The sequence below is a fragment of the Asterias rubens genome, chromosome 3 (assembly GCF_902459465.1).
Source record: "Asterias rubens chromosome 3, eAstRub1.3, whole genome shotgun sequence".
Taxonomy (NCBI): Eukaryota; Metazoa; Echinodermata; class Asteroidea; order Forcipulatida; family Asteriidae; genus Asterias; species Asterias rubens.
The window spans coordinates 4904415-4910148 of NC_047064.1; positions in this window are offsets into that span (position 1 = coordinate 4904415).

The following is a 5734-nucleotide window of genomic DNA, read 5'->3' on the forward strand; positions in this document are numbered from 1 at the left end:
TTTTCTTTCATTAATATCTCGCAACTTCAATGACCAATATTGAGCTCAATTTTCACAGGTCTGTTATTTTATGCATATGTTGAGATACACCAAGTGAGAAGACTGGTTTTTGACAATTACCAATAGTGTCCAGTGTCTTTAAAGAGGTGTTTTCCTATTCATAAGATAGCCAATGATTCTTTTCCCAAATGCAAATGACGACAAAATATCTTACAGTAAATTAAGGCTTACATTGGGAGCTCTTCTGACTAGTCTCTTGAAAATGACTGCTTCAAAACACTGCTAGTGAACACAAAACACCTGACATCCCACAATAACAATCTTGGTAGCGCTATTTTGAGCGTCGGACTCGTCGAGTGTGTTAGCGTGCAGGGCGCATTTTCGGAAAAGCGCGCCGTGCATTTACGACTTCCCCAAAATGGCAGACAACATTGGCGGAAAATCGTTAGCGGCGCGTGACGTCATACCCAGTTTCGACCAGCAAAAAAAAAAAAAATTGTGCAACAAAAACAAAAAGATGCTGAGTGAAAACTAATCCATAACTTAATTCAATTAGCATTCTTAAAGGATTCGGGTACTTTTTCAAAATGTCCACAGATTTACATTAAACTTACAGGGTTTGAAGATAATGATTGTGGAAAGCTTCCCTTCAAATTTCAAGGGAAGCTTTCTACTACACGGTATAATTCAGCCATGGTTGCCGATATGACTTGTGGTATAGCATATAACAAATAATGTACAATATGAGCCTACGAACATGCATGTTCGATGGTGTCGTAGAATTTGTATAATTAAATTTCTTAAATAATGAGCGGGAATCGATCATGAAAAGTGTCTAGACAAGCAAGAATTATAATCGATGTGTGCATTATGACAACTTTAACAAGCTTTCTACTATCATAATCTTCAAACTGTGTAAGTTCAATGTAAATCTGTGGACATTGTGTTTTTTGTTAGGAAAAAGTACATAAAAAAATCCCCTTTAATTTAACAATGCAACATTTTTACGAACCCCGTGGTCCAAAAAAGTTTAATATTGGAGAGCTCCTCTTGCTGTGCATTGCACTTTAGCACAAAAATATCTTGCTTAATAAAAACGGAATACCAGCTTTAAAGACCATGAGATTCATGTTCCTCCACACTGTCGCACTGCTATGTTTCCTTCGTCTTTTTTTAAGGAGAATGTTCTGCTTAAATAATATATCAGACAACCGGGGTTTGTGTCATAGAACTACACAAAGTTCAATTGGTTGAGTACAGTAAATGCTTGCTCACCAAGTTTACCGGACAAATTCTGGCACAGTAGATGGTTGATCATGCGTATTACTTTGTTTCTTATAGCATGCAGTTTCTACAAAGTATTTCTGTATGAAATTACGATGGGCTTTTGAAAATTTCATCTTCAGACCGCCTTATTCTGCTCAGCGAAAATTATTATACCAATAACGGATTAAGACATGGTGTTTAGACTGGTACCCAATTTCTGAAAGTATTTGGTTGTGCTAATAGCTACTTTTTATGCTCCTTTTTGTTTACACGGTATAATTCAGCCATGGTTGCCGATATGACTTGTGGTATAGCATATAACAAAATGTACAATATGAGCCTACGAACATGCATGTTCGATGGTGTCGTAGAATTTGTATAATTAAATTTCTTAAATAATGAGCGGGAATCGATCATGAAAAGTGTCTAGACAAGCAAGAATTATAATCGATGTGTGCATTATGACAACTTTAACAATCAAGTCGGCATTCGGCTATTATTAGCCTGGTGGTCTGATGTCATTGCTGGGGCTCATGAAATTCACATTCGAAGACAGTAGGCCTACAATTTTGTCCACGATGAGTGAAAATACTTTTCAACCCCTCAAAAAGAAAACTTTACTCAAATCTGGAATGTGTTCCCCCCTTTAGATCATGTGGAATAGTCCAGTCTAGGATACCGAGAACTCTATCATTATGTGACAACACCAACATGGTGTTATTTATCCCCATTATTATATCACTGGTTAAATTAACACCGTGTCGGTGTTGTCACATAATTATAGATACAAAGAAAATCAATTTAACACCCCAGTTTTTGCGGTGTAGCATTGTAATTTTTTTTTTTTGGGGGGGGGGGGGGTGCTCACTAACTTGAGGGTAATTTTTTAACATTAAAAGCCACTATGTTGTGATTTCGATAGTCACTGTTGTATACACGGAGGCCATGTGTGTTCAACACAAACACAAACCTAGTTAAAACAGTCGGTATATAGGCTATAGGACTGCACAGAAGGCAGTTTCATAGTTGGACACCCACAGGTTTAACTCAAAATCCCGCGGCAGTTTAAAGGCTGTGGACACTATTGGTAATTACTCAAAATAATTATTGGCATAAAACCTTTCTTGGTGACGAGTAATGGGTAGAGGTTGGTAGTATAAGACATTGTGGGAAACGGCTCTCTCTGAAGTGACGTAGTTTTCGAGACAGAAGTAATTTTCCACGAATTTGATTTCGAGCCCTCAGATTTAGAACTTGAGGTCTCGAAATCAACCATCTAAACGCACACAACTTCGTGTGACAAGGGTTATATTTCTTTCATTGTTATCTCGCAACTTCGATGACCGATTGAGCTCAAATTTTCACAGGTTTGTTATTTTATGCATAATGTTGAGATACACCAACTGTGAATGCTAGTCTTTGACAATTACCAATAGTGTCCACTGCCTTTAACAACGGTACCATTTGCCGCTGACTAACTAAACAAACCAGTTTCAAGTCATAACCGGAAACATAAAACCATCCCGAAACAATCATCATACCGGGAATTTAGCCTTGCCACAGGTCTTAAGCTTATTCTTCCTTTTCTTCTTCTTCTGTAATGTCTAAATGATTTAATTGTTCTCTATGATATTATTCTTAACGAAATTTCACTGTCAGGGTTGTAGGTCTGAAGACCGGTCTTAGTAAGGAGACTGGTCTCTGACTATCAGGTCTCGACTACAACAATGGGTAAATTAAATGATTTCTTTATTTATGTTTAGGTGTGTTTAAAATGTCTTCTAGCTCTACTTCTTACAAAGCTCTTCTTCTGTACCTCGTGTGAAAGGACAACTGTTAAAACAACTGTTCAGGCTGCAAAACCGAATACACATATATGATATGGGCATGTGCTTCACTACCTATTCCATGTACAATAATAACGATGCGGCTTATAACAGCGGTGTACGTCAAGGAACCAGGCTATTTGAAATAATTAACTATCCTTTTGTGTTCTTCTTCCAGCCTCATTGAGGGTGTAGGGATTTGTATGGGAGGACAATCAATTTCCTGCACGGCTTTTGTGCTTGGGGTTTTCGGTTGTAAGTTTAGCTATCTCGTGACGATAAAGTTTCGTTACAGCAGTTCCACGTGAGTTAGGGTATACGGCTGGTTGGTCACTGCGTCATTTTACGTTGAAACTCTCAGTCGCAGCCGATAGCTAGCTGTAGCCGCCAATTCGGGGCCTTGATAGCTTAATCAGTGGTTGTGGCTTGAAAGGGCCTTTTCTGCAACATTGTCACTTTGACTTACGGCCATAGCCGTAGCCGAAGTCGCTTTAATACTACAGTGCGAACGGTTGACGATACAGCGCCCTCAACTTTATCAACTAAACAATTATATTCCGATACCGTAATTGCTTGTCACTGCAATAGTGGTGTTAAACTCATCAGCAATTCGCACCTTAATCGGTGGAAAGGGAGTTTAACGGCAGCTACAAGGGTTTTAAAATGTCTTCTCAACTTTGAAAAATTGAGTTGTAAGATTTAATTGAGTCTACAGGGATGAGCATAGCCTCTGTTTTGAGAATGTAAAGGGTGGGAAACGATCATGTCAAACAGTGAAGTAAACACACGTCCTGATGTCAATTCCAATGTGGACTATTTTTGATGGATTGAGCAGACAAACAAAACGTTGTATTTTTCTGCATCTTGGTGTTGCACAAACTAGGCCCACTATGGTAATTTCCAAGTATTTGACCTTTAGTCCACCATTGTATCATCAATAGGTGCAGGGTGATAAATTGGTTGCCTTTGTGGGGTCCGGTTGGCCCAAAGTTCGGTATCCGGAAAAATTTAATTAACCGAACAAGTTTTCAAACGCTGCGGCAAAAATTCACATACGCAAGAATTTGTATTCTTTGTTTCCATTATGGAGCAATTTTATCATATGGCGTCGTCACTTGCAAAAGCTATCAGGATTTTACACCACACAGTACAGAGTGATGCCATAAGAACAATCAAGCAATGCGCAGTAAAACAGTAGGCGTCGCCATTGCACCGTATTACAAACCTACAGTTGGCATGGAGCCACAACAACAAAGACACTAACAAACCCGTTGCTTTGAGTCTGTACTAAATCTATCGTAAATACGCAACCAAAATATCAAAAGCTTTCCACGAAAATGTGATAATTATTCCCTTGACGCCCTCGTTGTTTCCGGTGGTACTGCTGACAAATACAACATGGTGTAATTACTGTAACCGCCCAATGATTTGATCCTTACGAGCGGTAATTTCGGTTAATGACATCACAGAACGATGTGTGTGCATTTCAAGCCGTCTGCCAACAGGGCCATCTCTCTCGTGTATTGCGTCAAACCTACATCGCCTTCGCTTTGCTCGCAATCCGCGTGACGTCATCATCCATAAGGACAACATCAGCTCCTGCCAGATGGGGATCGGATGTAAAAGAAGAAAAGGGAGAGCCCCTGGCTGGGGAGTCTATGTTGTCATAGCAACCCTTGCATCAAGACGACAACAGATCCAGGAAAGGGGGCGTGTGTGTGTTTGTTGTGTGATGATGAGCCACACTTTGATTGGTACACCATCATAGCGTGCAGCAGATCGACTGACAACTCGAGACATAAGGCGAGCAAAAAAGAAATGCGCGTGAATGAACCGTTTCCGCTCTGGGCTTTATATCTCGAAAGAGAGAGAGGAGTTAGAGTCCGACAAACCCAACACTCTCTCGTCGAAATATCATCTCCCGGTGGGGGATTATATTATCAGTGAGCTCACTCACTGATTCTTATTGTTATGATCTTGAATCATCTTAATGGAGCTTGCGGCCTGTGGCGCACAATCATTACTTGCTGTACTAGCCGACTCTGCTTCATGCGTGCGGTGATGATGTCATAGGTGAATGAACTGTTCGCTGTAATTACTTTCCCAGCAGGCACGCAACGAATTACTAAGAGACACAATTGCAATCGGTGACTGAACTGTTGTAGTTAAAGTGGTTTGAACTACTTAATAAACTCTATTAAAACTTAGTTGGTATAAAATCCCAGTTGGGACTGGTCCAATTATATAGGTGGGACAGACCAAAACGTAGTTGGGATGGGCTAAACTGCAGTTGACGCACTTGGAAGGGCAGCATTCCAGTTGGGTCGAGCCAATCTCTAGTTGCGCGCTGTGGGTCGCCGGTATCATTCATCAAGTTTGAGGGTGACTAGTGGAACTACCACGCATAGTACATCAAATCAACCAAGGGGTAAATAGTCATCAAAAGTAACATGAAATACAATTATGTATAGTGTCAGCCCGGGCACCAGAAACGGGCGACAGAGGCACATACGTAACATTGTAACAGATGGCGCCCTTTTCAAATAACGACTACCGTTCACTGAGTAAACACTGTTGCGCGATATTTTTGCCAATAAATTAAAGGCAGTGGACACTATTGGTAATTACTCAAAATATTTATC